Source organism: Hemiscyllium ocellatum, chromosome 7 (genome assembly GCF_020745735.1).
Source record: "Hemiscyllium ocellatum isolate sHemOce1 chromosome 7, sHemOce1.pat.X.cur, whole genome shotgun sequence".
Classification (NCBI taxonomy): Eukaryota; Metazoa; Chordata; class Chondrichthyes; order Orectolobiformes; family Hemiscylliidae; genus Hemiscyllium; species Hemiscyllium ocellatum.
The window spans coordinates 116,841,506-116,867,079 of NC_083407.1; positions in this window are offsets into that span (position 1 = coordinate 116,841,506).

Here is a 25,574-nt window from a genome sequence, read left to right on the forward strand (position 1 = left end):
ATAATCCAACTGTAGCCTGGCCAAAATCTTGTAGAGCCTCAGAAATACATCCCTGCATTTATATTCAAGCCTTCTTGAAATAAATGGAATCATTTTATTTGCCTTCCCAACTGCTGATAACCTGCAGGTTTACCTTTCAAGATCCTTGGACTAGAACCAACCCACCCCCTCCCCTGGAGTCTTCTGAACTTGATCGCTATTAAGAAAATAGTCCATGCATTTATTTTTTCCTGGCAAACTGCATGACCTCACACTTGCCCACGTTATACTCCATCTGCCACTTCTTTGCTCACTCCCCTAACCTGTGCAAATCCTTCAGCAGGAGAAAGTGAGGACAGCAGATGCTGGAGAACAGAGTCATAAAGTGTGGTGCTAGAAAAGCACAGCCAGTCAGGTGGACTCTGAGGAACAGGATATTCGACGTTTCAGTTATAAAGCCTTTATCAAGAATGAAGTGGGTGGGCAGAAAGGGTTTGAGAGATGAATGGGAGGGGGTGGGAGGAAGGTAGCTTGGAAGGCGATGGCTAAATGGAGATGATTGGTGCGAGTGGAAGGTGGAGTGGATAGATGGGAAGGAAGATAGACGGGTAGGACAGTTCAACAGGCGGTGTTCAGTTGGAAGGTTAGATCTGGGATAAGGTGGAGGGAGGGGAGATGAGGAAACTGGTGACATTGCGCTGGATACCATGTTGTTGAAGGGTTCCAAGGTGGAAGACGACGCGCTCTTCCTCCAGACGAATTGTGGCTAGAATGTGGCATTGGAAGAAGCCAAGAACTTGCATGTCCTTTGAAGAGTGGTAGGGGGAGGCGAAGTATTCAGCCACAGGGAAGTGGAATTATTGGGTGTGTGACGGAGAGTGTTCCCTGAACCGTTCTGCAAGTTGACGTCCTGTCTCCCCAGTGTAGAGGAGGCCAGGAGCAATGGACAGAGTAGATGACGTGTTTGGATGCGCGGGATATTCTCTGCCTGATGTAGAAGGATCCTTTGGGCCTGGGATGGAGGTGAGGAGGAAGTTGTTGGCACATGTTTCATACCTCTTGCAATGGCTAGGGAAGGTGCCAGGAGTGGAAGTTGGCTTGTTGGGGTGTGGGAGGGGGGCACGTGAACCTAACAAGGGAGTGGTGAAGGGAATGGTCTCAGCAGAATGCTGATAGGGGTGGGGAGGAAAGTATATCTCTGGTGGTGTGGTCTGACTGTCGGTGCCAGAAATGGTGGAGGATGATACGTTGTATCCTGAGGTTGGTGGTCAGGAAGGCAAGCATCAGAGGGGTGCTAGAGGGTGCTACTGCACTCTCCTGCAGCCGAACAACCTCTTCGATGCTACCTATCCCTCTATTCCATCTTTGCACTGTTTGAAAACTTAGTCAGAATGACCTTAGTTCCTTCATGTAGACTATTAATACACAAAGCGAATTTTGTGGTCCCAACATTGAGTCTTGAGGAAAACCACTTGTCACTGGATGCCATCCTGAGAAGGACTCTTTTATCCCCATCTCTGCTTTCTGTCAGACAGCCATCCATCTATCCAAGCTAGCACCTTGCCTGTAACACCAAGGATCCTAATCTTTCTCAATAGCCTCCTGCGTGGCGTTTATCAAAGGATTTTAGAGAAGCTGGTTCTCCTTGGGCAAATCTGCTCCTTACTCCATCAAAGTATTCCAGCAGGTTTGTCAGGCATGATCTTCCATTGAGGAAACAATGCTGACTTTGCACTATTTTGCTAAATACGTCCAAGTATTCAGAAATCCCATCCTTCACGATGGATTCCTGGATGTTACCCACAAACAAGATTAGGCTAATCAATCTGTAATTTTCCATTTTCTGCCTAACTCCCTTATGAAAGGGAGTGTCACATTAGCAATTTTCCAGCCATTCCTGATTTTCGTCATTCCTGAAAGATTACCAATTTCACTTTTACTATCTCTTCAGCTATCTCCCTTACAATGCTGGGGTGTATTCCATATGGTTCAGGGGATTTATCCAAATTCAGGCAATTCAGTTTTCCAGCATGTTCTCCTTGGTGATGATCACCAGACTCAGCTCTGCGCTCTCACTCTCTTCAATTTTTGGAAATTACTCGTGATTCCACCATGAACATTGATGCAAAGTTCCTCATTCGTTTCTTTGTTACCATTACTGTCTCTCCAGCATCATTTTCCAGTGGTTCATATTCACTTTTGCCTCTCTTTTGCACTTTTTATATTAAAGAACCTCTTACAGTCGCCGTTGTATTACTGTTTAGCTTACCTCCATATCTAATCTTCTCTGTCCTTTTTTACCCTCTGTTAGTCTTTGTAAGTTTCCCAATTCTCTACTTTCCCCTACCCCTCACCACATTATACGCTTGCTCTTTTGCTTGTATGCAATCCCTGACTTCCCTCGTCAGCCCTGGCTGCCTCATCCTCCCTGTACCATGCCTCTATTCCTCGGCAAGAATCCCTGCTGTGCCTCCTGAATTAATCTTGGAATCTGCTGCCATTGCTGTTCCCCTGTCTTTCATGCTTGACCCCTCTCCCAGTCAATTCTACCAAGCTTCTTCCTTATGCCTCTGTAGCTGACTTTATTCAGCTGAAATACTGTTACCTCTGGTTCTACCCTCTCTCTCTCAAATTGCAGAAGAAATTCAACCATGTTCTGATCATTGCTTCCGAAGTTTACCTTCACCTTAATCTCCATTACGAATCCTGCGACATTCAATCCAGTATCATCTGTTCCCGAGTGGGCTCCACCAGATGTTGCTCCAAAAAGCCATCTCAGAAACATTCCTAAAATTCCTTTTCTTGCGATCCACTACCAATCTGATGTTCCCAGTTCGCCGGCATACTGAAATCACCCATGATTACTGCACTTTGCCTTTCCTACACATCTTTTCTATCTCCTTGTGTATCTTGTGCCCCAGCTTCTGACTACTCTTTGGAGCCCTGTACAAGACTTCAACTGTGGTTGTCGTAACCTTTGTAGTTCCTCAATTCTACCCACACAGATTCTAAACCATCTGAACTTACTTCCTTTCTTACTATTAATTTAATGTCATTTCTTACTAATAATGCAAATCCATTCCCTCTGCCCACCTGCCTATCTTTTCGATAGGATAAATATCCTTAAATATTAAGATCCCCTTGCAGCCACATCTCCGTGATGCCGACCGCTTCATACCTGCCAATTTAATTCTGCACCACAAGCTCATTTACCTTATTCCTTATACAGCATGCATTCAGTTGTAACCCCTTCAGTCCAGCATTAACGGTCCCTCTACTCATTGTCATTCATTTGTGCAGTGTGCTTGAAGTTTGATATGATAAACATTTCCAGATGCTCTGTCCTATTTGTGTCTGTGCTGGAGATTTTAATAACCTCTCCTGAGTTGTGTACTCTTTCCTCCATCTTTTAATTCGGCTTTTCTAATTAAACTCTATAACTGCTCCACCCCCCCGCCCCCCCAACACTGCTAATCAGTTTCTGGTCCCAGCACAGTTCAGATGACGAGTGTCCCACCGGAGAAGGTCCTTTTCCCTCAGTAATAAAATGTGTTCATTCAACACAAAATACAAAGATAAAAAAGATTTTCTGTACATACCAAAATATGAAAATGACAAAAAGATAATATTGTTAAAAGACACTCACTATGTGGAGCTATATAAATTATGATGATAATTACAAAACCATGCAAGTCGTGTCAAAACTTTACCAATCATTATTTGACCCTCAGCTGCGATCCTGATTTCCCATCTGCCAGTGATTCTCTTCACTGAGATTCCACCCTGCCTCTCACGCAGTGTGTAGAGTGGCTATAGGTTCCTGCTGGCACAAAATATTTAAATTAATCCACCTTCTCCCAGGAAAAAATGTATTGGTCTATTGGATTGTGTTTAGCTGTTAGCAACTCAGCTCTGGGATGTTATTGGCGATAAATGATCTGGGATGACAGCCAGTATCAGCATGGTGCTCACAGGGTATGGCAACAGACAAAGGGCTTACAGTCTATGAGAGTTTCTAAGAAAAGTTCCTGTGTATTTCTCCTCATGCTATCTCCTGATCTAACATAACATTCGTCTGACACCCCTTGCTGTCACTCACTCTGTTGCTCCTTTTTTCACTCTGTTTATCTCACTTCACTGTCTTTCTCTCTGTTTATTTATCTCCCTCTCAGTCTAGCTCCGATCATTACCTCTATTTTTAAGTTGTCAAGTTGGAGACCTCATGGCCGCATGGTGGGCTGAATGGCCTCCTTCTGTGTTGTATTAATTCTGAAGTTCTCTGACCCACAGTAACAAGTTTTGGTGCCTGGAGAGACAAGCTGGTCCAGTGAAGGACACAGTGGACAATTAACCATTATCTCTTCCTGTTTTCTGACATGCAGCGACATCAAAATATCTGTTCAAACACACAGATTCGTCATATTAAAATCAGCACACTTCACTCTGCCAGGCCACTGTGTTCCGTACCCTCTGTTTTGTTTTGTTGGTCTTAGCTGTACTGGTATTAATCCTCCTCAGTCACTGTACCTGTGGACCTATTGCTGTGGTTCCACACACCCTTCCCCCACCACCGCCACACACTGGTTTAAACCCTCGTAAAGGACAATAGCAAACCTGCCTGCCAGAAGGTTGCTGCCAGTTCAAGTCCATCCCGTCCATCTTGTTTATATCCTACCAACCCAGGATTCCCAATGATCCACATATCGTAAATTGCTGCCAGTTCAGGTTCATCCTGTTCTTTTTGTGTATATCCTCCCGACTCGGGAATCCCAATGATCCACATATCGGAAGTGCTGTCTCCCCAACCAGAATTTTGATCATGTAATTAACTGTCCTACCTTACGATTCCTAACCTCACTCGCACGTGACATATTCTAATGTCTCCAAAATTCAAATATCCTTTCAGCACAACTCCAGCAAGGTCTTTTCTTTAAACTGGATAGACTTGACAATAAAAACTTAAGTGTGACGTCAGGAAAGTGAGACCACTGAATCAGTCCAATGACCACCGGATCTGATATCTATCCCCGTCGCCAAACCTGTTTGACAAGGCATCCATATGGACCTTCTATTTGCAGATGGACGAGGATAAACAGAAGATTAGAAAATGTCAGAGCAGATGGATATAATTCAGCCTGTTTACTCAGCTTTGCTATTCAATTGGATTCTAGTTATTCTGTTCCTTTCAATGGCAGGGTCTTTATCCGGCATCCCCAGCGGGTCAGAAAGTTCCCATTGTCGTTGTGTGCACAGTCCTGCGAAGGGGGTATCCAGTGCCAGGCAATGGGGTGTGGGGAGTCCCAAGGGTGGCAAAAGGAAAGGCTGCATGTAGTAACGATGGACTGAGTGAACTGAGAGAGATGGAATGGGCCTCCAGGGACACTGCACTCAGACAAATGGCCAGGCAAGATTCCTAAACACTCAGAAGAATCCGCGAACCATGGCTGCTTTTACAAAAACCTGTCACATTTGCTGCATTTGTCCATCGAACAAATGGAAAAATGCTGTAGATGGGAGAAATCTGAAGCAAACACAGAGACGTACTGTGGAGAGAGAAAAGAGTTAATGCGCCCAATGCAGACACCAGAAGAATGTACAAAGTCCACACAGACAGGGTCCAGAGATTGGAAATAAACCCAAGCCCCTAGCACTGTGAGGCAGCATTGCTGTGCCACCATGCTGCCCAAAGATGGATAACTGGGGATAGTATAGTTAAAAGCATAGATACGGTTTTCCGTGATCGGGATTAAGAGTTCTGAAGGTTGTGTTGCTTACATGGTGCTCGGGTTTGGGATAAATCATCTGGATGCAGAACTTGGAGAGGGAGGGGAATGATCCAGTGGTCAGGGTCCGTGTAGGTACCAACATCTACAAACAAATGACAATGAGAAGAGCGACGGGTAATACAGGACTGAACTATTATATCAGAAAGTATGCAGTATAAGGAATAAGGTAAATGAGCTTGTGACTCATCCATAAATTGGCAGGTGCGACATAGTGGGCATTACAGTGACATCGCTGCAAGTGGATCAGGATTGGGAGCTGAATATTCAAGGATATTCATCCTGTCGAAAAGATAGGCAGGTGGGCAGAGATATAGAGTTTTCTCAGTATTAAGAATGGAATTGAATCAATAATCAATATTAAGAAATGTAATAAGGTCAGATGGTATAGAATCTGTGTTGGTAGAATTGAGGAATCAAAAAGGTGAGAAAATGCAGTTGGAGTTATATACAGGGAGCTGAGGTGTAAGATACACTAGGAGCTAGAAAGATCTGCAAGAAAGGCAAAGTTACAATGATCATATGGGATCTTATTATACAGATGGACTGGGAATTCAGATTGATAGTGGTTGGCAGGACAAGGAATTTGTGGAATGTCTATGATATGGCTTTTTGGAGCAGCTTGTGTAGGCAGACTAGATGAGGGGAGCTTAAGGTGACAGTGAACATAATATGATTGAATTTTGTCTACAGTTTCAGACAGAGAAGTTAGAATCAGAAGTAACGGTATTACAGCTGACTAAAGGCAATTACACAGGCATGAGTGAGGAGCTGGATAGAATTGACTGGGAGACCGGCGCAGCAATGGCAGGAGATTTTTGGAGTTATTCAGGATACAGCAGAGATTTATCCTGAGGAAAAAGAGGCTTGTATAGGGAGGATGAGATAACCATAGCTGACTAGGGAACTGCGGTATAGCATAAAAGCAGAAGAGAAATGATATAATGTGGCAAAATGCAGTGGGAAACTTGAGGATTGGAAAGCTGACAAAGACAAAGCAGAGGGCAAACAACATAAAACAAGAAGGGAGATTATTACATATGGGGGTAAGCTAGCCAGTTAAATAAAGGAATACTGTAACAGTTTCTTTCTGTGAACATTGGACTGCTGGAAAATGATAATGGAGAGATAGCAGTGGGGAACAAGAAAATTGCCAAGGAACTGAATAATTACTTTGCATCAGCTTTCATGGTGGAAGGCACGAGTAATTCCTTAAACATTCAAGAGATTGAGGGGCCAGAGCTGAGTATGATGGCTCCCACCATGGAGAACATGCTAGAAAAAAAAATGTAATGGCCTGAAGGTGGTTAAATATCCTTGACCAGATGGACTACATCTCAGTGTTGTAAGGAAGATAGCTGAAGAGGGAGTGGAGGCAATCATGGTGATCTTTCAGCAATCACTAGAGTAAGGAACGATCCCAGAGCACAGGGAACCCACTAACGTGGCACCCCTTTTTAACAAGAGAGTAAGGAAAAAGATTTTAAAAAAACACCATGAATAGTTTAACCTCTGTCGTGGGTAAGATCCAGGAATACATTGTGAAGGATGAGATTTTTGAATACTTGAAAGTATTTGGTAAAATAGGGCAAAGTCGGCATGATTTCATCAAGGGAAGTTAATGCCTGACAGATCTATTGGAATTCTATGAAGAGGAAATGAGCAGCTCGACCAAGCACAGCCAATGGATGGTATCCACCTGGAATTCAAGAAGACCTTTGACAAGGTGTCACACAGGAGATTACTGAGTATGATGAGGGTCCGTGGTGTTAGAGGGAAGGTAGTGTCATGGATAGAAGCTCATCTGTCTGTCAGAAAGCAGAGAGTGGGGATAAAAGTGTACTTCTCAGGATTGCAGCCTGTGACAAGTGGTGATCCAAAATGCTCAGTGGTGGAATCAGAACTTTCTACTTTTTACATTAACAATCTAGATGAGGGAACTGAGAGCACTCGGGTTAGGTTTGCAGACGATACAAAGATAGGGAAATGGTCAGGTCGTATTGAGGAAGCGGAGAGGCTGAACAAGGATTTGGACAGGTAAAGAGATCGTCAGGTGCATTCCAACGTTGGAAAGTGTGAGGTCATGCACTTTGGCACGAAGAATAGAGGCATGGTCTATTTTCTAAATGGCGAGAAATTCAGAAATTTGAAGTGCAAAGGGACTTGGGAGTTCGAGTGCAGTGTTCTGTCAAGGTCAGCTTGCAGGTTGACAGTATTTAGGAGGGCAATTGCAATTATGATTGGGAGCATTTACTCCAAAAAGAATTGAATATAAGAACTGACTGTATACGGCTCTGGTCAGACCACATTTGGAGTATTGTGCTCATTTTTGAGCTCCATATCTCAGGAAGGATGTACTGGTCCTGGAGCGTGTTCAGAAGATTTTCACGAGAATGGTCATCGGAATGAAAAGCTTGTGGCGTGAGGAATGTTTGAGTACTCTGAGTCTATACTTGATAAAGTTTGAAAGGATGAGAAGGAATGTAATTGAAATAGACAGAATACTGAATGACCTGGACACAGTGGATGTTAATAAGAATTTTCCATTGGACTATAATCCGAGGGCACAGCCTTAGATAAAAGCGATCACCTTTTAGAACAGTGATAAGGAGAAAGTTATTGTACCATAGAAGGGTGAATCTTTGAAATGTATTGCCACAGAAGGCTGTGGAGGCTGGTCATTGAGTATATTTGAGAGGGAGATAGATAGTTTTTGATTATCCAGGGGATGAAGGGTTACGGGGAGAAGGTCGGAGAATGGGTTTGAGAAACCTATCAGCGATGATTGAATGACGGAGAAGACCCGATGGGCTAACTGTCCTAATTTATGCTCCAATGCCTTATAGTCTTCTGGTCTCAACCTTAAGGAAGTACCTTGCATCTCTGACAAGATAGATGCATGTTCTTCATGAAGGTCAGAAGCTTTTGGGAATAGTTAACTGTTTTAAAATGAATGTATTGCGGCTGCTGTCAGGGTGGTGGATAATATGACATTCAGTGCAGGATCACATACCAACTGCACTGTATTAATGTGGGGAGAGTATATTCAAAACTTGGACCTCTCCGTCTCTCTCAATGGGGAATGGGGTTGGGGTGGGTAGGCGTAACGTCCGCCCAAGCACTTAAACTATCCAGAATCATGCATCCTGAGTGAAATAGCACTCATGGAATTTATCACCTTCCCATTGTCCGTTTAGACTATAAGGAGTGATTGTCCATCCCTCTCAGGGTGCAATGCAATCACCTGTTATTCTCTCACAGCGCTGGAGATCAACCTTCACTCACTCCTCATGGTGCCACCATCCCAGGGATTAATCTGGTGGAACTCTTCTTCACTCTCTCTGTGGGAAGGAGATCACTCCTTATAAAGGAAAGAAAATCTCTCCACAATACCCCAAACACTGCCTCAACAACACTCTCAGGTTTGATCACAATAATTCCTTTCCCTCACTTAGCTGGCTCCATTTCTTTCGTGTGACACAGGAAACCATTCATTTACAATGCACTGCCACTGACGTAGAATTTAAAAACATCCTTACATCTGTAGGTCAGCATTAATAAAGCCAGCACCAGAGGTGCCCATGGAGCTGGGCATCACTCTTGGAAGAGACCTAATCACAAAGAATACATCTAAAACAGTGTATGGCTACCTAACTGAATGGAAATGAGTCGTTGGAATATGGGATGCAGGCAGAGGAAGGGAGCTACCTTACCTTTTGTTCTGCCCTCACGGGATGTGTGCAGCCCTGGTCAGGCCAGCATGTTATGTCGATCTAGAACTGAGTGGCTGTCAGCTGTTCCACAGGACAATAAATAGTAAAGCAAATTGCCGTGGGTTTGCAGTTAAACAGAGACTTGACCAGAGAAGGATGACCCACTGCCTTCTCTAATGGGCATAAGGCAAGTCGATATCAACAGATTATTATTCTATGGTTCTAGAATACGAGCCAATGACGTGTCAATACGAGCCAATACACTGTCTGCCCATCTTTCAGATTTTGTGCAGAGAACAAGTTGAACATCTCAAGTGCAATTATTTTGCAATGGACACGTGGTTAGAAGGGACTTGAAACAGATGTATCTGGAATTAACAACGGTACAAACGATGGTTTATTCAGGAATTGAACTGAGCCTGAGGAGGAGACTGGTGCGTATTAATGGTGGTACTGGACAGGATTGGTATGTGGGGAGGATATGGAGATGTACACTTTGCAGGAGAAAACGAATTAATGAGGTTGAGAACAGTATGTTTTATCCTCGCGTATTGGTAAGTAATTTGTAAATAATAGCTTGCTAGTTATAATTTCTAAGGAATGGAATCTTTGATTGGAGCTGAAAATGTTGGGTTGCACCTTTACAAAATCTGCATATCGTGAGCATCGAATCAGTTCAGACCATTTCACTAAACAGACTGAGTGACTTACCAGGAACACCAACTATAGCAAGGATAGGATAGTAACCAGCTTGAATAACCATCAGTACATCTTGAATCCGCGATGCTAATGATATCCAAGGTTGGGAAAACCAGTAAACACCATCGGATAAACTCCTCTCCATTGTTGGAACATTCCAGTCTAATGTTCCCAGATTTCCATCTCTCCTGCCCTTCTCTATGAAGCTGCTAATCCCTGTTACTGCTGTTGGCCATGCTCCCGCTCATAATATGGAATACAACACTGAAAGCATTCCAAAATTGATAGAAGAGAGGAACTCTCCAGGGATGCATACGATCCATGGAGACTGACATCATTACAATCACTGAACAAATAGCTCCAGTTAACCCCTTTGAATTCAATGCTACTTTATTAAAATTCAAAATAACGTTGAACATTGATGCATTCTGGGTGTGATATGCGAGTGTGACTGAAGGAAGGAATGTTGAAGATGGCAGATTGATTGTGTGTAATCACTCAGTCAGCCTTGGATATGGAAGTAATGCCAGAAGTTTAATGGAACATAAACATGCTTCTCTGTTCATAAATACAGAAATAAATTCAATAACTACTGATCAGTCATTGCAAAATCAGTAAAACATTGAGAAAACATCTATCATCGAAGGTCTGATAGCAAAATGTGCCAAAAAAAACGTGGGTTACAACAAACAAACGGCATGGACACGTTAACAGCGAATTGCACATGACAAACGCAGTTAAGATTGTTATTCCAGGATCAGAGAAGGCAGGTGTGGGTCATGCTGTTGATGTTATCGATGTTAAGGAACTGTCATGAAGTGTCCTTTAATGGACTTCAATTACATTGTGATTATGATATTGGGGCAAAGACAGAAGACAGAGAGGGTTGGGGGACATGGCTGATTAGACTGGGTGGAAGGACAGTGATGTTCCCCATTTACCATAATTAGAATGTTACGCTTTATAATTCATATGAAGAACAGATTCAAGAATACATCTACAATGAGGATTTAGCAGAGACAATATTACTGAAATGCGTTTATGCAATATAAAATACAGGAACAAAATGATTTTCTGCACAAACCAATATATGCAAAGTACAAAGAGATATTGTACTCCTGATATTGAGCTATATAAATTGAAACGTGAATTACATAACTAGTAAAGTGGTGTGCAAACTTTATCAATCATTATTTGACCCACAGCTAAGATCGTGAATTCACTCCTGTCAGTGAGTCCCCTCACTGAGATTCTCTGGCCTAGTCTCTCATACAGTATCGGTGAGGGGTGTGTGTGGGGAGCGGGTGTCGTAGAGACGGGGTGGTGGTTATCATTTCCAACTGATTTTGGCACAGTCTATTTAAAAACTCTGCTTTCTCCATGGGACCAATCTATTGGCCTAATGGGTTCTGTTCAGCTGTCAGTTGCCCAGCTCTGTGATATTGTTGGAAATACATAATCTGGGATGACAGGCAGTATCAGCACAGTGCTCACAGTGCACAGCGCACAGACAAAGGGCTTGCCGTCCAGAAGAATTTCTGAATGAAACTTATAACTTCTGTCTGTCCATTTTTATCTACCGTAAAGCAGTCTTCTGATCTACCTAACTTCACCCTCATCTAACACCTCTTCCTCTCGCACTCAGTCAGTCGCTCCCTTTTCTATACATTCTCGTTTATATCCCTTCACTTGCATTCTCTCTGTTTATTTCTCTCTCACAAAATCTCTCTTCGCACACTCCCTCTATGTCCAATTGTACAGTTGTAGAGCTTGCGACTCTACGATGGGCTGAATGCCTACTTCCATGCCATAATATTTGAGGTTCTCTGACCCACGATAAATACATCCTGGACAGACATGCTGGTCCGGTGACAGGTACAGTGCACAATCACCCATTATCTTCTCTGGTGTACAGCTGCCTTGAAATGTCTTTTCAAACAAAACAGACTGAATGAAATTCGAGCAGTCGAATTTGTTTGAAACTTTGTAGCGATTGGTACAACTGAATGACTCATTAGACATTTCAGGGGTCGATTGAGAGTCAATGACATTGCTTTGGGTCTGGAGTTGCATGTCAGCCAGACCAGGAGCTGATTTTTCTGGATTGATAATCTCTTGGTAATACCATGAGACCTACCTGGAACCACATGTTGTACTCAGCTGCCATTTCTCGTGTTACCCTGTTTTTCATTCATTGCTTATGTTTTTCTGGAATCTCATCTTTAATAAAATCCTGATTGAAATACACATTCATGAACGCCTTTCCGAATGCTCGAATATATAAAGATAAAATGTTCCTCTGCTGAAGCTTCCAAACAGAAATACTTGCGTGCCAGATAGCATAAACAGCAAGGGACAGACAGAGCTTAGCGATCACAGAACCAATGCATCAGAATTAAGCTCTGCAGACCTGCTAATCCGATCGTGAAGGGTGGCGGACGATCAAACAACTCACCGGAGCAGGAGTCTCCACAAATATCCCCATCCTCAATAATGGAAGAGCCCAGCACATCAGGGCAAAACATAAGGCTGAAGCTTTCGTTGCAATCTTCAGTCAGCAGTTTTGAGTGGATGATCCATTTCGGCCTCCTCCGGTGGTCCCCAACATTGCACATAGCAGTGTTCAGCAAATTCGATTGATTGATATCAAGAAACGGTTGAAGGCACTGGATACTGCAAAGGCTATGGGCCCTGGTAACATGCCGACAATAGCCCTGAAGACTTGTACTCCAGACCATCCCGCTCCCCTAGCCAAGCTGTTCCAGTACGTTTGCAAACCGACAATGGGGAAAAACAGCTCAAGTGTGTTCTGTACATAAAACGCAGGATAAATTCAACCCGTCCAAATACCGCCTTATTAGTCTACTCTCCATCATCAGTAAAATGATGGAAGATGTCATCAACAGTGCTATCAAGCAGCACCTGCTCAGCAGTAACCTGCTCAGTGACGCCCAGTTTGGGGTTTGCCAGGGTCACTCAGCTCCTGACCTCGTCACAGCCTTGGTTCAAACATAGAAAAAGGAACTGAATTCCAGCCCTTGACGTCAAGGCTGCATTCTTCCAAATGTGATATAAGGACCCCAAGCAAAAATGGTATCGCGGGCCAACACTCCATTATTGGAGTCATACCTGACAGATAGGAAAATGGTCATTGTTGTTGGAGGTCAGTCATCTCAGTTCCAGAACATCTCTGCAGCACTCCCTTAGAATAATGCCCTAGGTCCTTCAGCTGCTCGAACAATGACCTTCCTTCCATCATAAGGTCAGAAGTGGGGATATTCGATGATGACGGCAAAATGTTCAGCACCATTCGCAAATGCTCAGATACGGAAGCAGTCCATGCACAAAGCAACAATATCTGGGCAATATCCAGGCTTAAGCTGGCAAGTGGCAAGTAACATTTGAGACATATAAATTCAGACAATGACTGTCATCAATAGGAAACAATATAACCACTTTGTATTCAGCAGCATTATCATTACTAAACTTCCCCACTATCAATATCCTGGGGGGTATAATTGATCAGAAACTCAACCGGACTCGCCACGTGAATATAAGAGCAGATCAGAGGCTAGGAATACTGCATGAGTGACTCACCTCCTGACTACCCAAAGCCTGTCCATCATCCACAAGGCACAAGTCAGGAATGAGATGGAATATCCTCACTTGCCTGAATGAGTGCAGCCTCAACAACAGTAAAGAAGCTTGACACAATCCAGGAAAAAACAGCCCATTTGATTTGCACCACATCCACAAGCATTCACTCCCTTCACCATGGTAACTCAGGAGCAGCAGTGTGCACTATCTCCAAGACACAATAGAGAAATACCCAAAGATCCTCAGACAGCTCTTTCCAATCTCACGAACACTTCCATCTGGAATGACAAGACCAGTAGACGTTTGGGAACACCACCACCTTCAAATTCCGCTCCAAACCAGTCAACATCCTGATTTGGAAATGTATCGCCGTTCCTTCACTGTTGCTGCGTGAAAATCCTGGAATTCCCTCTTTAATCACTAATGGGTCACGGCACAGCAGGTAGATTGCAAGAGTTCGAGAAGGCAGCTCACCACCACCTTCTCAAGGGCAACTGGGAATGGGCAAGAAATGCTGGGCACATCCAGCGATGCCCACATCCAAAAAAATCTTTTTAAAAAATCGTTCCAAGTTGAGCATCTCGAAGGGACAAGTTATCTGATTTGAACACGAACAGGAAAACAGTCTTTCTAATATTGAACATTTTAGACTTTTCGATGACTTCCCGTTGCTGAGTGCTGTGGTAAATTGCAGCAGTTTTAGTTAAATCAACAATATTGGCGTAACAAGATCAATCCATCAAAAATACCAGACAGAAAATGACAATCATCGTAAAGAGAATGTACTCCCGCCAGATGAGACTCACTGATAGCAGCTCATATTCAAAATATTAATGGAATACTGGCTGACACTGAATCCTCCCACCGTCCATATCACAGGGGTTACCATTAACCAGAACGTGAAGTCAAATCAGCATCCAAATGCAAGGGTTACAAGAGCAAGTCAGAGACTTACAAGTCTATACTGATAATATACCCTATGACCTAAACGGCATGAGATATAGCATTAGATTTAGGCCATTCAGCCCATTCCTTCACTCTGATATTGTGCCATTTTGTCATAGTCTCTATGAAAAGTAGAACTATCTTCAACACATTGACTGTATCAATCTTTTCAGTAATCCATTAGTTTCAATGAGATCCCCCTCACCCTCCACCATTCTTCTACATTCCATCATGTACACACACTACCACTCATATGACAAGCTGTCATCCCCAGGATGGATCACCTCCAACACCAGCAGATCTTTCTCCAGAGATAGTGTCCAAAACAGCTTACAAATGGCCAAATGCCGTCTGTCCATAGCCCATTACATTCTCAGCAGTATGTCTCCCGTCTTGCATTCTTGGTCTCTTGAAATGAATGGAAACATTGTTTTTGCTTACCTAACTGCCAACTGAAATGCACGTTAACCATAAGAGAGGACGAGTGCTTTAAAATCCTTTTGTGTTTCAGATTTAATGGATCCTATTAGAACATAGTGTCTCCTCTATTCCGCCTACCAAAGTGCATATTCTCACACGTTCCCATATTGTGTTCCATCAGCCACGTGTTTTCCCACAGTCTTAAACTGTTCAAGCCTTTCTGCAGCTTCCCCACTTCCTCAATATCATCTGCAAACTTAGCAAAACTGAACTCAAGTCCCTTGTTCAGTTTTTTCATTTGTAATATATTTCCTGGCTCCCTAAGGACTGTCCACCATCTACAAGGCACAACGGTCAAGGTGCTTGACTCAATTCAGGTTGAAGCAGTGGCTTGACTTGAATTACACCTGTAAAGTCTTCACTCCCTGCACCACTGACTCTCAGTAGAAGCACATGTTACCCCCTTTTGTTGTGAGTTTACTTCATTACGGCGCAGAATCCCAGTCCATTGATCACACTCCGACTCAACACTAACTGAGTGGTGCTCACACCAACCATGTCACTGTGTATTGATGACGATAGTGGGAGGTCGGCGACGGGATCTCTGTGATGAATAACTGTGTGACTGCCAGGCTGAAACCAGCCTCGGATGTACCTGTATCCATTGTCACCGCTGCAGACATGATCAGTCTTCCTGCAGGTCAAATCATGGAAAGCAACGGGCCTGGATAGTGTTCCCAGCTGAGCACTCAGATCCTGTGAGGACCAACTGGCAGAGGTATTCACTTACAATTTCAGACTCTCCCTCCCACAAGTTCAAGTCCGAATCTGCATCAACCTTGTAAGTGAGAAAGCTCATGCTTTAATGACTTGATGATTACCGCCCAATGGCTCTAACCTCAATAAACGGAGTGATTTGGAAGGCTGGTTATGGCCCACATCACCTCCAATCTCCCAGCCTAACTTGATCCCCTTTAATATGCCGACTGATGTAACGGGCCCACAACAGATGCCATACCCCAAGTCCTGTACTCATCCCTAGGACATCTCGATAACAAAGATACCTACAGCAGACTCCTGTTCATTGATGACACCTCCATCTTAAACATCATTATCCCCTCCAGACTGATCTCAAAATTCCGTGACCTTAGTCATCGCTCCACCCTGTGCAACTGGATCCCCTGGTTTCTGACCCACTGACCACAATTAGTGAAGATAGGTATCTGCACCTCCGCCACAATAACAATCAACACTGGAGCTCCTGGAGAATGTGTCTCCAGCCCCCCACTGTACTCCCTGTACACAGATGGCAGTGTCCCTCAGCCCACAACTGTACTCCCTGCATATGCACAGCTATGTACTCACCCCTGACTGTATAGCCTGTTCACCAAGAGATGTGTCCTCAGCCCCCAAATGTACTCCCTGTACACATATAGCTGTGTCCTCACCCATGTCCTGTACTCCCTGTTCACACACCGCTGTGTCGCTCAGCCCCCTACTGTATTCCCTGTACACACACAGCTTTGTCATCAGCCCCTTACTGAACTCCTGTATAAACACGGCTTTGTTACCAGCCCCCTACTGTACTCCTGTATAAACATGGCTGTGTCATCAGACCCCTACTGTACTCCCTGTACATGCACGGCTGTGTCATTAGCTCCCTACTGTACTCCCTGTACATGCACGGCTGTGTTGCTCAGCCCCCTACTGTATTTCCTGTACACACACGGCTGTGTCCTCAGCCTCCTACTGTACTCCCTGTACATGCACGGCTGTGTTGCTCAGCCCCCTACTGTATTCCCTGTACACACACGGCTGTGTCATCAGCCCCCTACTGTACTCCCTGTACACATACGGCTGTGTCCCTCAGCCCCCTACTGTTTTCCCTGTACACACACGGCTTTGTCATCAGCCCCTTACTGTACTCCTGTATAAACACGGCTTTGTTACCAGCCCCCTACTGTACTCCTGTATAACACGGCTGTGTCATCAGCCCACTACTGTACTCCCTGCACACACACGGCTGTGTCCCTCAGCCCCCTATTGTACTCCGGTACACACACGGGCTGTGTTGCCAAATTCTAAACAATGCCAACTGTAAGTTTGCTGATGACATCACCAAAGCAGGAGGGATAACAAACAACGATGAGTCTGAACACAGAAAGGAGATAGTGGGTTTGGTGGCATGGTGGAATGATAATAGCCTCCCTCTCAAATTCAGCGAAAGTAAAGAACTGATCATTGACTTTCGAACGAAAGGTGGGGAACACGCCACTATCTACATCAATGGTCACGACAGAGCAGAGCGTCAAGACCCTAGGAGTGATGATAACTAGCAACCTACCCTGGACTTCTCACATAGGTATGACAGTCAAGATGGTTCAAAAACGTCTCTCCTTCCTCACTTGGCTCAGGATATTTAGCATGCACTGCTTTTACAGAAGCACTATTGTGAACGTACTGTCCGGGTGTGTAATGGCCTGGTACGGCAACACTATGCCCAGGACCATCAGAAACTACAGAAGATTGTGTTCACAGCCCAGACTATGACGGACTCCAATCTCCCAACCATTGACTCTATTTACATGGCTCGTTGCTGCAGAAAGGCTGCCAACATCTATCCAAGATTACTGAGGGAAGGGAGAGAGGAAATAGCTGGGGAGTTAACAGATATCTTTGTAACATCCTTGAACACAACTGAGGTCCTGGAGGACTGGAAAGTTTCTAATCGCCTTGTTTAAGAAGGGTAGCATGAATAATCCAGTTAATTATAGACCAGTGAGCCTGACGTCTGGGGTGGGGAAGCTGCGAAAGGAGATACTGAGGGATAGGATCTATTCTCATTTGGATGAAAATGGTCTTATCAGTGATAGGCAACATGGTTTAGTGCAGGGAAGGTCATGTCTTACCAACTTAATAGAATTATTTGAGGAAATGACAAAGTGTTTTGATGAGGGAGGGGCTGTAGATGTCATGTACATGGACTTCAGGAAGGCGTTTGATAAGATTTCCCATGGTCGGGTTATGGAGGAAGTGAAGTCACATGGTGTCCAGGGTGTGCTAGCTACATGGATAAAGAACTGGCTTGGCAACAGGGGAAGGGCGTTTCTGAAAATGGAGAACTGTGACCAATGGTGCTCCATTGAAGATGTTTCTGGAAAGATACGTGAATGGGCAGGGAACATGGGGATTCAGACCTTTAGAAAATAGGATACAGGTTGAGATGGAGGATTTGGATCAGCGCAGGCTTGGGCCGCCGAATGGCCTGTTCCTGTACTGGAATGGTGTTTGTTCTAACATTACCAAAGACCCATCATATGCCTGGAAAAATCTCCTACAACCTCTTCCATCAGGCTATAAGATACAGACGCTTGAACACACAGAGCAGTAAGTTCAGGAACAGCATCTTCCTAGCTGTTATTAGCCTGATGAATGGACTCTCTAATCTCAGATAATGCTGATATTGTTCGTATTGACCTCGCCTAGCGCACGCCCTGTGCAGCGCAACCTATATGCCTCTCAGACATGTTTTACAGCCTTCATTCAGTACATCCATGCTTACCATGATCTTCCTGGACAGGACAAAATAAATCCTCACCTCCCTACCCCCATCTCCCTCCAGTGCTCAGGCCGAGGTCTCTCCAGTCATCACCCCCAGCTCCTCCCATTCCACCCAGCTCCCTTTGACCCTATCCCCAGCTCCCTGTAACCTTTGTCTCTCACAGTTTCTCTCACACTGCCTATTTCCCTGTGTTTTCCTTTCCCCTGTCTTCTGTTTCTTTCCCTGAACTTATTATCTTCCTTTCTCCCTGCACATATGACTGTTTGTTTCCTTGTTTTGTTTCCTTTCTCTCTTTGACTGACAGTCCATCTGTTTCCCTCGCTGTGTTCTCTCTTTCCTTCCCCTTGTTTCTGTCTCTTTCTCCTTCGTTGTGATGGTGATGGCTTCTCTTTTCGTTTGAAGCAGGTGTTGATGTTGACAATACAAAACACTCAACAGGGTTTTGGTATAGAGGACAGAATTTAAAATTATCAGTTAAATTTCAATTGTTGTCAAAAAAGCAACCAGAACCTGGGTATCCATTTAACAGCCAATTGTTACATCTAACTATTTTGAAACCGCCCATCTCCCAGTGTTCTGCATACTGGCAACTCAAAGCATTCTATTCGGGTGCATAATGACCTGACATGGTAACTGCTTCATCTAGGACCATAAGACGGTTGTGTGCACAGCCCAGACCATCCACGGAAGACAACCTTCCGTCCATTTGTAGTTGTTATTGTCGCAGAAAGGCTGGCAACATCAAAGATCTCTGCCAAACTAGTAATGATCTCCGACAACCTCTTCCAACAGGGAGGAGACACAGAGGCTTGAAAACATGGACCAGCATGCTCAGGAACACTTCCTTCCCTACCATTATTAGACTGAAAAATTGACATCTCTCACTTTTCAATTAATATTAATCTTACTAATGCCGATCTTACTTTGCACACCACTTGTGAAGCTGTAACCTTGTATGCCTCACTCTGTCCAAGGGCCCTGTGATCTCTGTTTTCTTGTTTAGGGTCATGTGCCTGCACTACAATAAAAACAAATCTTTCCATTGTACATTTGACTAAAATAAATGAAACCAAATCAGATCAAACATGTGGACTGCAGTGGCTCAAGGTCTTCTCAAGGGCAACTGGAAAAAAATGAACTAATACTGTCCCAGTCAGAGATACCCATATCGAATTAATGAATATAAGGAGATGACCACACTTATGGAGGACAGACAGAGGGAATCAAATCGCTTTAAATATGATCTTAGATATATACAGGTTTCCCTCACTATTTGTAAGTAGAGTGTTCCTACAAAACCGTTCACAAGCGGATATGGTGCAAGGTGCAGGAGCACTAATTTATATGGGAAACATTTCAGCTTTCTTCGTAAAAGTGAAAATCCTGCTCGGATTTCTTTTGTTTAGTGAAACAATGTCAAAATGTAAGTCATTTGGAAAAGGAAGTGGTGAAAAGCGAACTTTTGAAAAACGGGGGATACCTGCATTTACAAGGGCATGATATTCAGGAATATGGGAAAGGAGAAAAGTAGATGAGGTGAATCTCACATTTGATTTCCAGCCCAGCTGATCATCATTCTCTTTGTTTGTTCTTTTTCTTCTTTATCTCTCTTTCTCCAATGATTCCTCCTCCCCTTCAAATCACACTTCCCTGTCAACGGTATTAATCACACTCCTTTCCTGATGCTTTCTGTTCAGGAAAGTTTCCCCTCCACTTGTTCGTTTCTTTGCATTTCTTTGTATAATTTCAGATTTTCAGCATCTTCCCTTATTTGATTTCACCTTCAATTATTTTAATCCGTGGAATATTGGCATCTCAGCCAAGGGCAGCATGTGGTGGCCATCACTAATTGCCCTGACTCTGAGGCCATTCCACAAGCCAATATAAAGTTAAGCATGTTGTCATGGGTCTCAAGTCACAATTAACCCTGACCGGTTAATAACACTAGATTTCTTTACCGAAGGTGATCAGTGAAAGCAAAAGGTTTTCAGACAAAATGTTGCTTTTATGTCTGTTTTTCGTGAAATTCACTTTTATTCCAATTCTTTTCATTTTAAAATAAAATTCTGTCATCAGCTGTGGTAGGACTTGAAACAAATAACTTGAAACAATATCTTTCGTTTAATGAGATTTGCTTCTGAAATGCATCCAGCGACATTCCTACATTCATACATTGTCCTAATCATGAAGTACCGTCTGCGACAAGAACAATTTTATGGTTGAAATATTTGTAATTGGAAAAGTGGTCATCAGAGAGCGAGAGGCATTAAGTCTTAATTTTACCAACATGCAGCCAATGGTTTGTTCAGCCACATCACTGACACAGAGATGGAGATTGGGGATATTAGGAGCTGGGAGTGGACAGGTTTGGTGACAGAGAGAACACGAGACATAAATCAGTTCCGGGCAAAAAAGGATGCCGAGGTTGTGCACAGTTTTGTTCGCAGATGTTTGTGAGGGAGTGGTCTGCAATTCATGGGTAATGAATGGAGACTGCAATTGACACTGAAGACAATAGTTTCTTTCTCTGGCAAATATAGAAAACAGAATTTTCAACGAACTTCAAAGTTGTTTATGAGATTAATGAATGGACAGAGGTAGAGAACACCAACAATAGCGAGAATAGGTTAGTAGCACTCCCTCCATCCCGGCCAGAATAATCATAAGCACCGTTGATATCCGATATGGTAGAAATTCCTAATGGGGGAAATCTTGAAAAGACTCAAGGAAAATCTCCTCTCCATTGTTGTAATGTTCCAATCCGCTATTCTCAGATTCAGATCTGTCCTCTCTCTGTCTACACAGCTGTTGATCTCTGTTACTGTTGGAGCAGTGGGATAGCACACTGAATGAACTCCTCACCAATAGGAGAGGGAAACACTCCAGTGACACAGTTGCATTGGATGGAGACTGACATCAATCACAGTCACTGAGCAAACAGTCCCAGCTTTCATTACAGTACATTCAGTTCACAATATAACTGGACTGGACTACATATTGGCATTGCTTGCTATTGGTCAAATCCCCCATCACCAATTGCTTTAGTGAAGTCAGTTGTGGGAGAGAATGATGGATGTTATCTTTTCATAGGCTAGATGATTCTGTTCTGTTGTCCATTTATTATGCTGTAACCATCTCTCCCCAAATCCATCCACCCCAAAAAGAATCACAATCAGGATGTTGTTACTGTGCTGATCTCTCCTCCACGGGAACAAACGCTCGTGAACACACTGTCACTGGGCACAGTTGCCCTGAACATAGACAGGAAGTGTGTTCCTCACCCTGTTCCAATAAGGCAATTTTGGAACTTCCATAGGGAATATGCTTCAGTAATTATTTTATACAAATTGACAAACTTCTAAATGCAGTTTTATTTGCTGTAAAACAATTTTTTTACATATTTTGGCCTCAGTCCAAAACCAAAATTGATAATTATAATGAACTTATTCATTAAGGCTTAATGAGTCAGGTTCGAATGAATATGACATTGGCTGTGAGACAAGGCGGAATGGGGACAGTGACTGCGGAGACTGCATGGGGAGTACATGATATTGCCCAGTCATCATCACTCTTTCTAACAGACAGAATTAAATCTAATGCAAAACAGGGAAACAGCCAACATTTGGGAGATGAATGACAACGTGATCTGAACAGGATAATTTTAAATGTGATAAAATTTAATATACGCACCATTTAATCTTTGGGTATACAGATTGAGAAGGGTCACTGGACCGAAACAATAACTTTGATTTCTCTTCACAGATACCGCCAGACCTGCTGAGCTTGCCCTCTAAATTCTGGTTTTTTTTTTAATTGATCATATTGTTCATATCTGGCAGGATACTTACAATTAAAAGCAGACACTAATAGCAAAATGTGAAGAGCTATTGGGATAATACAGAAGACTAACAGTAGAAATATAGTCATTTCAAGCTGGAAGAGACGATGGGCTGAGATCCCCCCACTTTTGCTGTAAGTAATTCTATGATATGTAATCAAAGCCTTTGGAGAGGGGGTAGGCAAGCTAGTTCAATGAAGGATACAGAGTGTTCCATCATCAATAATCTATTCCTAATATCTCTTGAAATTTCTGCTGCCTCTGAAATGCCTTTTCAAACAAAGTGGAGTTCCTGAGATTTACAGGATATTCAGAAAAATATTCTTTTTTTCCTTTGAATCCTAAAGAAGAAACAGATTTCGGTCATAACACAGGTGTCCCAGACACACCAACTATAATAGGAACAGAAAAGGACTACATTGTCCATACGTAACCAAATTCAGCATGTCGCCCTGTCAAGAACCATGAAATATAGTGATACGGAAACATGAAATACAAACAGAAAATGGTGGAGAAACGTGACAGATGAGGAAGTATCTGCAGAGAGGAACAGAGTTATACATCGAATATGTAATGACACTGTTCTGAAAAAGTCATATTGGAATCAAAGGTTAATTCTGTGTATCCCGGCTCAGAGGGTGCCAGACCTGCTGAGTTTCCCTCTATCGATTTCTTTTTCTTTCTGAACTGTGACAAATTGACTGATCTGAACGGTATGAGCAAAGCTGCTATCTCAGTTGAATCTCGAGTAATTTGTTATGGACATTAAATGAGAAAGTATAAATTTCCTATGTTTCACAGGGCTCTAAATATCGATGATGTATTGCATTGTGAGACAAAGCCATTGTGAGGCACTGTCTTTTGCATAGGTATATCTTGGATATTCTGTGAAGTGGTCACCCAGTCTACCTTTATTTTCCCCAAAGTAGGGCAGACCACAATGTAAGCAGCGAATGTAGTAGACCGGATCGTGGGAAATGTTTGTAGGATGCTGCTTCACCTGGGAGGTATATTTGGCCCCTTGGATAGTGAGGAGGGAGGATGTAAATGGGAAATGTAACATCTCCAGCAGGGGAAAGTGAAGTGGACCTGTGGTGGGGTTGGGAGTGAATAAAGAGCAGACCAGGGTATCCTGGAGGAACTGGTCTTTCAGAAGGTGGAAAAGAGAAGAGGCAAATATGTGTCTAGTGGTGGCATCTTGCTGCAGGTGAGGTAAATGTGGACTGATGATCCTCTGCGTGTGAACCTCTGCATCTCGTGGGTTGATAGGTAAGATCACCATTCCTGATGAAGGGCTTATGCCCGAAACGTCGAATTTCCTATTCCTTGGATGCTGCTTGACCTGCTGTGCTTTAACCAGCAACACATTTTCAACCAAGATCAAGGGGAACTCTAACACTGTTGCAGGAGGGAAGAAAGAGGCTGAGGGTAGAAGTGTAGGAGGTGGGTCGGAACCGGTTGAGTGCCCTGTCGATAACAGTGCTGGGGAATTCTCGGGTGAGGAAAATGGAGGAACTGAGAGAATGGAATGGAGTCTTTGCAGGAAACAGGGTGTGAGGATGTATACTCCAGGTAGCTGTGGGAGTCGGTGGGTTAATACTGGATATGAGTGTCCGGTCTATCCCCAGAAATAGAAGCAGATAAATCGAGGAAAGGAAAGGAGGAGTCAGAGGTAGATCAGGTGAAAGTGGGGGAGTGCAAATTGGAAATTATGAACTTATCCAATTCTGGACGAGAGAGAGGAGAAACAGCCAAGATATCATCTACGTACAGAAGAAAGAGATGCTGGAATAGAACTGGAACAAGGCATGGTCTACACACCCCATGAAGGAACAGGAATAATTGGGCCCACATACGTATCAATGCACCCCGTCTGCGTGGCAGGACTTGGCTGAAGCAATGAGTCTGCCCAGGCAGTTCTGTTTGTGGATTTTTAGGAGGAGATAAAAGCGAACTCTGCTGTCAGAGGACCGTCAGCTTCGGGACTGTTCGGTGGGGATGAGTGTGTCTGTGTTTGCGGTATGGGGGTGCAAGGGGGGTGGGAATCTCTAGATGAAATGTGGTCACATTTAGTTAATAAAATAACCTGATGTGCCATGGTAGGATTATGGAGAAGCAGGTGAAATGTGGAGGTATCTGAGAGCTGACACTCAGCCTCTGAAATGTAGACGTGAGTCCACCAGACTACAGCAGCACCTCCCTTATTGGCACAGGCTGAATAACATAGTCAGGGTTGAATCGAAGCATACAGTGTACAGTCTGTTCAGAGGGTGATAGGTTGGATAGGGAGAGGGGGATATAGAGAATTTAAGATAACCAAACTTACATGGAGCGTTCTTAACGAACAGATTAAGTTCAAGTAAACGCCAGAGGAATGGGTCCAGGTGGAGAGAGAGTGTTGGAGCAGGGGGAAGGGTCTATGGGATGGGAAGTGTACTCTTGCACAAAGAATTGGACACCGAGGAGAAGACGGTGGAAGAGGAGTTCAACATTATGTCGTGCCTGAAATTAATTGAAGTGGGGGCACAGAGGGATAAAGCTGAGACCTTTGCTGAGTACAGAACATTCAGCAGTAGAGCGTGTAAGGAGGGCTGGTGAATACACGACAGGAGATGGGCTGGGGGGAAGGGGATAGACTCAGATTGCAGGGCATGGGTGGGTTTGCAGGTTCCAGAGTCTCATAGGCATCTCTAAGTTATTCCATCTTGTGGGCCTCACATATCTGGCAAGCACAGCGAATGAGATGGAGAATGAAGTAGAATTGATGAATAGTGCAGGTTTGAGCCAAAGTGATGTGATGCTGTTGAACAGAGAAAATGTTGATCTCAGTGACAACGACACCGCACAACCAGTCCTCAGAAAGTAACTGATTGAAGATAATCTGAATCGTTATCTTATTGTAATGCTCTGATTTCATTGGGGTGACACTCAACCAGCAAGGTCTTACTTTTCTCAGATTTTAGACCAAGCTGTGAAAACAGAATGTATCTTGATGTTATTAATAAGACAAATCCATCCATAGTTTTGGAAGGCATTAG